Source organism: Bombina bombina, chromosome 3 (genome assembly GCF_027579735.1).
Source record: "Bombina bombina isolate aBomBom1 chromosome 3, aBomBom1.pri, whole genome shotgun sequence".
NCBI lineage: Eukaryota > Metazoa > Chordata > Amphibia > Anura > Bombinatoridae > Bombina > Bombina bombina.
Window position 1 is genome coordinate 426329710 of NC_069501.1, and position 12957 is coordinate 426342666.

Below are 12957 nucleotides of genomic sequence, written 5' to 3' on the forward strand. Positions count from 1 at the left end.
TCTCATGGCTTTAAGCTACCTCTATTTTGTGCTGGTCAGTGATGACAGTTCAAGATGGTCGCAGTCTTGTAAATGCAAATACTTCACCCCTTCATTCTCCTTTGCATGTAAAGCTCACCTGGAAGGGGGCTTGTAGCTAACCCCTTCATTTGCTCCCATTCTCATCTACTTTACTATGACTCAATAAAATGTGAGGTTACATGTTAAACTCTTGTTGGCTTCAGGTAAGCATTCATGTTCTTTCTAATTCTGTGTTTTGGGAATGGGGAAGTCAGGGCCAGCTCAAGATATTGTGCTGCCTGGGTCATAGAATTAAATGACGCCCCCCCCCCCCCCAGTAGTAACATTACTGATTACCATATCAACCTACTACAGCCTGGCTGCTGATCTTACTAAACCTGCCTACCTACATGCAACTAATGCTTATGCACAATTGTGCAACAAGTGGGAAGTTAGGGAAGAGATGCACTTCTCCCACGTTGAATGTCACACCTGACCGGTTCTGTGTCTTTGTGTATGATGAGGTTATGCTGCTGGAAGCCTGTGACTTCCCCCACGGAGACAGAGGACAGGAGTGGTCTGGATCTGACAGTGTCTGACTCAGCCACTGAAGTGCTGCCCCTTGTCACGTGCTGCCTGGGTCCATTAGATCTGCTTGATCCCATGGTTGAGTCTGGTGAAGTCAGTTTTATAAATGGGTAAACGCTTGGGCTTACAATGTGGCTACTTCATCTCTTAAGCTAAGAGGCTGACTGTATATTCCACCCCCTCCCTCAAAGTGTGACCTATACTGGTGCTTAGAGATATATAACTAATCTCACGATAGTAAGGAAACCAATTCAGTACAGTGTGTACCTACCTTGGTTTATTTCTATTACTACAATTGCTCTATACCAGACTAGTTATTAAAATATAATATGTTTGGTACAGTACAATTGCAGTATTAGACGTTGGAAAATTAAATCCATTAAAGGGACACTAAACCCACATTTTTTTCTTTCATCATTCAAATAGAGCGTGCAATTTTAAGCAACTTTTTAATTTACTCCTATTATTAATTTTTCTTTGTTCTCTTGCTATCTTTATTTGAAAAAGAAGGCATCTAAGCTTAGGAGCCAGACAATTTTTTGTTCAGACCCTGGACAGCACTTGTTTATTGGTTGGTGCATTTAGCCACCAATCAGCAAGCACAACCCAGTTTGTGAACCAAAAATGGGCCAGCTTCTAAACTTACATTCTTACTTTTCAAATAAAGATAGAAAGAGAATGAAGAAAAATTGATAATAGGAGTAAAATAGAAAGTTGCTCTAAATTGCATGCTCTATCTGAAACATGAAAGAACAAATTTGGGTTCAGTGTCCCTTTAAAGGGATATGAAACCCAAAAGGTTTTTGTTTGTGAATCAAACAGAGCATACAATTTTAAAAAGTTTCAATTTACTTCCATTATCAAAATGGCTTCATTCCCATAACCTGTGTTAAAGAGATATCCAAGTACTGTATTGATTACATTCTTGCAAAACTGCTGCTGTATAGTTCTCCAGGCATGGACTGGCTCCTAAGCATACACACCTGCTTTTCGACAAAAGATGCCAAGAGTACGATGAAAAATGGATAATATAAGTAAATTAGAAAGTTGCTTAAAATCGCATGCTCTGGCTCAGTGTTTCCCAACTACAGTCCTCAAGAAACCCCAACAGGTCAGGTTTTCATTATAGCTGAACCGGTGCACAGGTGAAGTAATCAGCTGATCTGTAACCATGGTCACTAACCTGCTCTCACTCATAAACTGATTACTTCATCTGGGCTCTAGTTCAGCTATAATGAAAACCTGGCCTGTTGGGGTAACTTGAGGACCACAGTTGAGAAAATGCTCTAGCTGAATCATCAAAGAAAAATGTTGGGTTTCTTATTCCTTTAAAGAAGAAATTAAGTTAGGGGGATACAAAGGTTAAAACTGAAATGTGCCAGGGGAGCATTTACATTTTAAATAGAATAATCTTTGCAATATACTTCCATTAACATAAAGTCTTCTAGAAAAGTTCTTACTGTTTTTCAGCAGCATATGCACATATGTTGTGAATGCCCCATGCACCAGCATTTAAAGATCATGCCTTCTCAGAGATTTAGCGATGGCCTTTATGACACAAATGAAGTCTTCACTGATGCAATACACAAAAGCACCAGCTCTCTGAGCAGGCATGGTGTTTGAATCCCAATCCTTTAGTCACTCATAGCATATGTGCATATGCTCCTGAAACAGCAATACATTTTACTAAAAACAATTTTGCTAATGGAAGTATATTGCAAAATCGCTTCTATTTAAATATAAATTCAATTAATGCAATTTGACCCTTATATATCCCTTTAAAAATAAATGTAAACAGTCCCTCTTGATCACTTTGGCTTGCTACTTAAAGGGACTACAAAATAAAAATTAAACTTTCATGATTCAGATGAAGAATTCAATTTTAAGCAACGTTCCCCTTTACTTCTATTATCTAATTTGCTTTATTCTCTTTGTTATCCTTTGTTGGAAAGCATAACTAGAGGCAGCACTTCTGAGAACTAGCTCTAGATTGCTAGCTGCACATATGTGCCTCTTGTCTGGGGTTGAAAATCAGTTAGGACTGGACAAGCTAGTGTCTGGGTTTTTATAAGCAGCAATCAAGTGGCTACCTAGTACCATTCTCCTTTCACAGGCAGCCTACGGTAGGGAGGGGATTGAGTGAAGACAAGGATGGAATTTTTTTTTTTAAACAGTTTGATTTCTTTTTTCCATAGCATTTTAGTGGAGCAAACAAAATGGTGTCTCAGTTTAACTGTCTTCGCCTGACTTGACAATATCTCTGGCGGGTGATGCATCAGTAATTTCTGTTGAATGTTTGATAAAAATAAAATATCACAGTGTGAGGGTGATGTCAAAATAAGTAGTAGCAGCCAGCTATGAATGGAAATTGGATGTTGGGGGGATGACAAAATAGGTAGTACCAGTATGATGATAATATAATAATAATAATTTTTATTATTATTTACATCATCATCATAATGGTAATTATTATTATTAATAATAATAATATGTTCTATCTATAGACAGTTCTTCAAAGCACAAATATAATCAAATAATTTAACACTGTCGAGCCTGTTGGCCCTCTACAAATAATAACTAATAATAATAATAGTTAAATAGCGTTAAAATAGAGCTCCACTTGTAATCTAGCCTTGAATTATGATAGAGAAATGTTGGATTTTGTCTCTTTAAGTTAACCCTTTTTCCAAAAGTGAGATTCTGTTTTCCGGTGCCAAATGCTTTAAATTTATTATCACAGCAAAACTATTTAAAAAACAAAGAGGAAGGAAGCTTCTAGACACACAAAGTATGACACACAGAAGCTGGAGTCACATCAGGCAGAATATCATACTGGAGCGGCAGGCAGGCTGGCATATCAAAGGCTTTTATCTTAACCAGAAACTGAAGCATTGCTCTCGTTATGAGAAATCTCTATCAGAAAGGCTGAGAATAAGGAAAAAAAGAACTGTTTTCTTTGAAGCAGAGGACTAAACTCTTAAGAGGAAGTACAGTTATGAGTCTGACAGCAGCTGCCTTTCTGTCTGCTGTGTTGCAAAATGAGTTGTGAAATTAAAGCAGCTAAACCTTATGAATGTGCTTCTTTTAGGTTATGAAACATATCTCTAGATTTTTGTCATCAATCAGGTTCATTTTGTAAATTGTATTTGGAATTCACCCCCAAGACCCATCGTTTAAAGGGCAATCACCTGCTTTTTAAAACGGTAACTTGGGGATATAACGTAAACGCACGTTTAAAAAAAAAAAAAAAATAGTATTTCCTTGTACAAAGTGAGTCTCTATGGGCTTGTAACAGCTCATCAAAAAGGCCCAGAGACCGCCAAGACCCCTAGATTTGAAGTCCAGAAGCCCCTTCTTGACGATATATAATTTTTAAAGGGATATGAAAAAATGATTCAGATAGAACTTTAATTCACATCTATTCTCACATTTTCTTCATTCTCTTGATATATTTTGTTGAAAAAGAAGGATGAGCCGGCCCATTGCTTGAGCCCTATATGGCAGCTGTTTTGCAAGAATGTTATTCATTTGCAGGAACACTATTATTTCCTGCCGTACAGTGCTCCAGAGGCCTACCTAGGTATCTCTTCAACACTGAATATCATGGGAATGAAGCAAATTTGATAATATAAGTAAATTGGAAACATCTTTTAAATGGTGTGCTCTGTGTGAATCACAAAATAAAGTTTTGGGGTTAAATAGCCAGGTGATTATTGTGGCATGAATAATTGTGCATTTGTTGAGTAGAGGCTCATGGGAGCCCCTATGTGAAGACCCCTTCTTTTTACATACACACAATAAATATATGCATTTTTTTGTTGTGTATTCCTCACGTCATGATACAGACATCAAATAATGGTATAGTTTGCATCTGATGGGTGTCCTGAAAAAAGCAATACATGACCCTATACATGAGCTGTGACAATGACAAATAATAGGGAGGGAGGTTTATTATTTTTTGTAATTGTAGTTTACATTTTTTAGTAATCTTAGGTTTTTTTTATATTTAGTAATGTTAGGTTTTATTAGTGTAAGCTTAGGTTTTATTTTATTTTTATTTCACAGTTAAGTTTGTATTTATTTTAAGTAGGTAGTTAGTAAATAGTTATATTGTAGCTAGTTTAGGTTTTATTTTTATTTCACAGGTAAGTTTGTATTAGGGCTGGGCGATATGGGTGAAAAAAAATCGAGATTATTTAAAAAAAAAAAACACGATTGCGATTTAATCGTGATTGTATTGCAAATTCCTATAACATCTTAATTTTTAAATAAAACGTTTATTTAACACTACAGAATCTTACTGTACATGTTTCTCAATGTCCAATACACTCTTGGAGCATAAAAATACAAACCACAAACTAGTTAAAATTAGCTACATTTGCTGTGGTTATATAGTAGCACTAGGCAGTGCCACTAGACAATGCTTAGGTCTTCTGACACACCATTGTCATGTTTTCTTGGACAGTCATTCTAACTGTGGTATGATTAACATATCAAGCAGTGTAAGCATTGAGAAACCTGAAAAGTGCTGACTTTACAGCAGTATCACTTGTGAATATTAATATAAGTGCAGTAGAGTTAGTACAATGCACACACTGATGCATGTGTTATTCATTTTAGATGAGTGACTGTACAGGCAAACATGAGGGATGTGGCATTGGCAAGGTCAATCCTGACATCCTGCAGCCTGTCATATTACATTAATTTTTCCAGCTATAGCTGTAGTACATAACACTAAGAAGTAGAACAGTTATAGTTTGAGTACAATACATACTACAAACAAATTAACTCAACACACACACAGCTAATTAAAATTACATTAGCTGGCCAAATCTTACCACATTGTCCTTTGTTTTCTTGGGCAGTCAGTCTAGCTGTGGTATGAGTAACAGATGAAGCAGTGTATGCATGGAGAAACCTGAAAACTGCTGACTTGATATTTGACTGACTGACTGATTGATTTGATTGATTTTTGACTGACTGATTTGATTGATTGATTGATTGATTGATTTGATTGACTGACCATTTGTGTTTCTAAGTGTAGTAAAGGTAGTACAATGCACACTGCTTCATGTGTTAGTCATGTAGCTGAGTGACCATCCAGGAAAACATGAGGGATGTGGCATTGACAAGTTAAATCATCCATCCTGTTTTTAACATCCATGCATCAATAGCAGCAGCACTGCAGCATAGTACAATAAGACAGAGTATATTTTTTAAATTTAAAAGAGAGAATACAATACAAAACATTGGAGGTTGGAACCTGCCCTGGTTATGGCATTGGTTATGGCATTGGCCATCCCTACAGCCAGACTGCAGTCAGTGAACAAAGAACATGTGCGTTTTCACACAGGAGATAAATGTGAAATTGTGAATCACATTCACTAATTATATGAGATGAAAACATCATAAATGGGTTTGTTTGTCATAGTGAGGGACACATTAAGTACAAACTATAAAATGTAGAGCTTGTAAAAGGAGGGTCCATGAAGAAATTCTGATGATTTGTAATAGTAATAATTTAGTAATATGTAATATAATAATATCATAATTATTATTTTACTAAAAATAAATATTTAAAATAAGCGAATAATATAAACTACATATAATATATATAACTTTAAACATTTGCAACTTTGGTTAGGTGGTTTTTAGATAAAAAATACATCTGATTATGACAGTAGTAGTACCATTTTTTATTTCAAGCATAGTAGTGTACTAGTGGGTAAGGTTTTTCTACTAAAAAAACCAACATATGTACCATTTCTGGCTTCAAGCATGAACGTTGACAGGTCACCAAATTTCCTCCTGTGCTAAACACCCTCTCTGATGGTAAACTAGTAGCAGGAACAGAAAGATATTTTTGCGCACGCTTGCTCAATTTTGGAAAGTTAATCTGATGTAGTTTCCACCATTGCAGAGGATTTTTCTCACTATCAATGGAGGGAAAAAGCAGGTAGCTGTTCAGCTCTGATGCTATGGCTTCTTCAAGTTGCAGAGATGGCGCAGCGGCCTCAGTCTTGAAAAAACCTCCTAAAGACTTTTGATTTCTTTGCGGGAGGAGGACCATCTTCTGCAGTTGTTGGCACTGTTTCTTCTTCTACATCTATTACTTTGCATGGGGGACTGTTAATTGCTTGACTTGGATTCTGCACAACTTGCTGCTCAGACACAATGGCCATATCAGACATAACCCTGGCCTTGATGCTTGTAATTTTATCCGCATTTATGTAGGTTGTCTTGAATAGTGGATCAAGGAATGATGCCATATCTAGCAGATCTTGAATATCTTCATCAGCATAATTTCTATTCATATATTCAATAATTTTGGATTTCAGTGTCTTCGTAAGGTCAGAATCATCTGCCTCCAGAGCCAGTATCTTTATGTTTAATAGATGCAGAGCTGGTTTCACATATGATACACTGACATAGTTTTATCCAGAAAGAGCATCAGTAAAATCTTGAACTTGCCCCAGTGCCTTAATCACAGATTCAAGAACATCAGTGTCCTGCCATTGTGGAACCAGATGTCTGTTTTTTCTGTCTGCAGAGAGAACCTGAGTCAATGCTCTCTGTTGCTCTAAAATTCTCTCTATGATCTTTTGTCTTGAGCTCCACCTCAAGTGAATGCTTGGGCAGTTGAAGTTCTTCCTGGGCTTGAGATAATGCATCTTGCATAAGCCTGTGGCTCTAGAAATGAGAGGCTCATCTTTCACTGCATTTTCAATTGCAAGATGCAACCTGTGCCCCAAACACTGTAGTCTTCTCCATTTATTCAGAGTGACAGCCTTGACAATGTTTGTGCCATTGTCTGTGGTGATTAATACTTGTTGTTCCTCCCAGAGTCCACATGAGGCCAAAGCAGCTCTCAAACCTTGGGCCACATTCTCTCCAGTATGGTCAGAAGGAAAGTATGATGTTTGCAAACATAGACTTTTTATCTCAAAATCATCATTGATGAAGTGCACGGTTAAACTCATATTTGGCTCCATTGTTTGGCTTGACCACATATCTGTTGTTGTTGCATAGTATTTCAATTGTTTTAACTCAGATTCAACTACAGCTTTGCATTTTGCATACCTTTCTGGGATTGCAACTACTGAGAAGTAATTGCGAGATGGCAGTTGGTATCTCTTGTCGAGTGTGTGTATCATTCTTCTAAAGCCTTCTTTACTAACCGTGTATGCAGGCACCATTTTCATATATAATATGCAATAGCGTTGGTTATTTCTCTATGCCTTTTTAGGTCTTCACATATGGTGATGTGTTTGCAAATGCCTTTATGATTGATTGTTGTTGCTCAACTTTATCTTCACATCTTGTTTGTGTTGTCTTTTCTCTATCAGGTTTTTTTGGCCATACATAGTTCAAAGATTTCCTTATGCCACTGTTGGTTCTGGAACAGGTTTGATGTGTTACTTCTTTTTGCTGCAACACTTGTTCCACAAGTCTTGCAGATTACTTGGTTCGGTTTCACATCATCTTTTCTGAATCCAAAATATTCCCAAACAACTGATGTTGAATTTTTCTTTGGCACCAACAATTGATTAGCCACATCAACATCATCATCATCATCGTTATTGTTGGACACAGGCAGCGCTTCAGAACTTATCTTGAATTTTATGTACAGCACGCCGCACACAATACCAGTGTCAGCTGGCACAAAAAATGAGGATATTTAAATTACCGGAGTCTACCGCACACACTGCAAGCTGCCACAGAAAATGAGGAGATTATACTACCGCATACACTGCCAGTATCAGTAGGGTGGCACTGGCAACTGTGGCACAATGATAAACAAGAGACCCCAGGCTTGGACTTGAAAAGAAAGACAGACAACAATTGAATGGCCTTGATTGATGATGCTGTTAGCTTAGCTCTGATGATGCTAGTATAGCTTCTTCAAGTTGCAGAGATGACACAGTGGAAGCAGTCTTAAAAATGCTTCCTGAAAGATTTTCAAAGCTCACAATTCAATAATGAGGATGATCTTCTTCTGCTGCAATTAAGACAAGAGACTACAGGCTTAAACTTCTTGAATAAAAATAAGACATTGACAACAATGGGCTTGATGATGCAATCACCTTGATTGAAGAGAACACAGGCTTGCTGCACTTGAATATAAAGAAGACAACACTAGGCTTGATGATGGATGCAGTCACCTTGATTGAAGAGAAGTAGAGAACACAGACTTGCTGCACTTGATTATAAAGAAGACAACAATGGGCTATGGGCTGAAGCAGTCACCTTGATTAAAGAGAACACAGGCTTACACTTGAAACAAATTGAATATAAAGAAGACAACAATGTGCTTGATTAAGCAGTCACCTTGATTGAAGAGAACACAGGCTTGCTGCGCTTGAATATAAAGAAGACAACAATAGACTTGATGATGCAATCACCTTGATTGAAGAGAGAACACAGGCTTGCTGCACTTGAAAATAAAGAAGACAACAATTGACTTGATGAAGCAGTCACCTTGATTGAACAGAACACTCAACACAGGCTTGCTGCACTTGAATACAAAGAAGACAGCAATGGGCTTGATGATGCAGTCACCTTGATTGAGAAGAGACAAGAGACAACAGGCTTACACTTGAAATTAATTGAATATAAAGAAGACAACAATGTGCTTGATGAAGCAGTCACCTTGATTGAAGAGAACACAAGCTTGCTGCGCTTGAATATAAAGAAGACAACAATGGACTTGATGATGCAGTGACATCACCTTGATTGAGAGATAAGAGACCATAGGCTTGCACTTGAATATAAATAAGACAACAATTGGCTTAATGATGATGCAGTCACCTTGATTGTGAAGAGACAACAGACCACAGGCTTACACTTGAAATGAATTGATAAAAAATAAATAAAGAAGACAACAATGTGCTTGCTCATCATCATGTTTATTTGAGACTGAGGCAATACTGGCTTTCAATGGAGGAGACTGACCTTGCAGCTATAGAATACACTGACTCTGGAGGACTGACATTGCTGTTGTAGAAGACACTGGCTTTGGATGACTGACTTTGCTGTTGTAGAAGACACTGGCTTTGGGTGACTGACCTTGCTGTTGTAGTAGACACTGGCTGAATGGCTAACGTTGCTGTTGTAGAAGACACAGGCTTGCAGAGTTGCAGTGCACTTGCAGGATGACTGTGGTGTTGTAGAAGAAGAAACAGTCTGCCGGATGTGGATGACATTGCTGTTGTAGAAGAAGAAACAGGCTGCAGGATGTGGATGACCTTGCTGTTGTAGAAGAAGAAACAGGCTGCAGGATGTGGGTGACCATTCTGTTGTAGAAGAAGAAACAGGCTGCAATCTGGACCCACAGCTGTTGGCTGACTTTGGTGAACTTGATACTAGTAGGAGACGACACACAGACACTGGCAGTCTTTGCTGTTGGTTGAACAATAAACATAAAAGATTTTTAGAATAAGGTGGTGGGAGGGAGGAAAAAATAGATAACATAGAATAGGGGTGGTCAGGGGAGACAAGTTCTACTTTTTGGAAAGACAACAAACACACAGAAACAGTAATGGACTGGGAGAGACATCAATCAAAGTAAAAAACACTTTTTTTATTCATTTAATTAATTAATGCATTTTGTGTTCAACTTCAGAATCAATCACGAGCAATAGAGCATGCAATTTTAAACAACATTTGCAATTGAATTGACTTATATTAGCTTAGCTATTTTCTTATTTCTTAAACACAATTGGTTAGTCATACTTTTAGGGCTGCTATTTTGTGGCTTCACAATGCACATGGACAGATTAATATCCATAAAGAATGACAAAATAAAACTTTTAGTAAAAAAAAATAATTTGGGGAACATAAATTACAGAATAAAAGATCATTTTGATTACTTATAAAAATGTATTTGTGTTATCACTGTTATGGTACAATACTGGACTGCAAACTGGTATAATAAGGGTAATAGTAATGTAAATGTAAAATTAACACTTTAAAATATAATAAAAATATAATTAAAAAAATTGTTGTGTACTGCACCACTGTGTACTGACTGACTGATGACTGATGATCTATCTTCTGGGAATCTACATTTGACTCAACTAAATTATATATAAAATATAAATATAACAATTACATTTATCATCTATCTCTATCTATTAAGAAAGTATATCATTCCATCCTCTATATAATCTATCTACTAGATAGATGATAGAGACGAGATAGAGTAGACTTGTAGTAGATATTATTATTTTATATATTTTTGTAACATCATGTTGAATATATTATATTTTACAATTCAATTCACAATACATCCTACAAGCAAGAAGCAACCCTTAATGAACATTTATTAAAAAAATATATAGTAAAATGTAATCAAACTCAATGTTTTGCGTACAAGAAAAAAAAAATCATTAAGGTACTTTACAGTTTTTGTACAATACTCACTTGATTGCTCACAACTTTGAGCTGTCCCACCGCCACACCACCGCTTGGCCACCGCCATACCACTGCTTGACCACCGCCACACCACTCCCAGATGACTCCCAGATGACTCCCACACACTCTTCAATCTCTTCCAAAGTGGCCGTTTCACAGGCATTCTCAGGTCCACCAACGGCCACACACTGGTTTGCCTCTCATCCTCCCACTCTGCCTCCGTTTTCATGATGATCTTAAGATTTATTTTTTTAAATCATGTACGCTCACGGTTTTTAAACTGCATCCGCGATTAATCGTACAGCCCTAGTTTGTATTTATTTTTAAATAGGTAGTTAGTTAATAATTGTAACTTTAATTTAGGTCTATTTTAATTATGTTACAGTTAGGGGGTGTTACGTTTAGGGGTTTATATAGTTTAATTTAGGTTGTTGCGATGTGGGGGACGGCGATTTAGGGGTTAATAGGTTTATTTAGTGTTTTAGTTAGTGTTGGTGATATGGGTGTATGGTAGTTTAGGGGTTAAAAGGATAAGTTAGTGTTGGCGATGTCGGGGAACTGCGGTTTAGGGGTTAATAGGTTTTGTTAGTGTTGGCGATGTCGGGAAACTGTGGTTTAGGGGTTAATAGGTTTAGTTAGTGTCGGTGATGTCGGGGAACTGCGGTTTAGGGGTTAATAGGTTTAGTTAGTGTCGGCGATGTCGGGGAGCTGCGGTGTAGGGGTTAATAGGTTTAGTTAGTGTTGACGATGTGGGGGTACGTCAGTTTAGGGGTTAATAGCTTTATTTAGTGTTGGCGATGTGGGTGGTGGTGGTGGCGGTTTTAGATAATTTTGTTTCGGCAATCGCTGGGATATTAGTTATGTTAAGTTAAATCGTTTTTTCGGATCCTTTCAAAAATTTAGAATAGAATAATGCATATGAATAAAGAATGGAACAATTGAAAAAACGATTTAACTTAACATAACTAATTTGCTGAAATTAATTTCATTTTTAAACTTAACTAAACTAATTTGTCGAGACAAAATGATTTATTTAATGAGAACGAAAAAAAATGAAATTTTTAGCGTTGCACATGTCTACAGGCAAGGCCCTTACCGCCGAGCCACACAATTTAACTGCCTTTATATCCCCTTCCCACAAATTAAAATTAAGCAAATAAAGTAGTACCTCATTCAAATGCACTAAATCAGATAAGAAGAAACTTCTTCTGGACTCACCTTCAAATTCAACATGCCGGATGGAAACATCCCCACACTGCCCAAAAAAATTCTTACCATCCTATTAACCTTCTGCCTAGAAGAATCAAGCTTCTTAAAATCCCATGCTGTTCTCCAGGACAACCTGAGTTCAATCTCAGACACAACTGCAAAAATTTCATAACATCCCGCTAATTTTTTTCCACCAAGCCTCTCTGAGGCATAAAACCTAAATCATTCCCACTAGTATGGATCAGTAACAAAGGGTAGCTCAAACCCAAACTAAAACCACTCAATAACAATACAGCATCCCTCTTACCCTACCTACCGTATCGTTCTAACCATGGGACCATCCTTCTTATCTTCACTGGCATCAATGCCAGGTACAACCAAGTCTCCAGGCTTCATGCCAACCTTACCTCTCTTAAAATATCGGGAGAGGGGTGCAACCCCCTGTAGTTGGAACACTTTTGCTTATACTTACATGAGGCCCCAAAATGACAGGTTCCATTGTTGAATTGAAAGCACAGCCCCTTGCAGATTGCCACTGCAGCACTACCTGAGGTGCTCCCAACTCCATGAAAGGACTGGTTCCCCCTCAATGGCGTCATAATCTCCAGCCAGATGTCACCAAGCCATCCCTCCGTATGTTCTGTAATCTGAGGCTATTTCGTCAAAATAGCAGAACAACGCTCAAGCCTGTTCCAGAAATTTCTCAGCTTTTACACTGGCCAAAATACAAAATGCACTCTTCTTGTA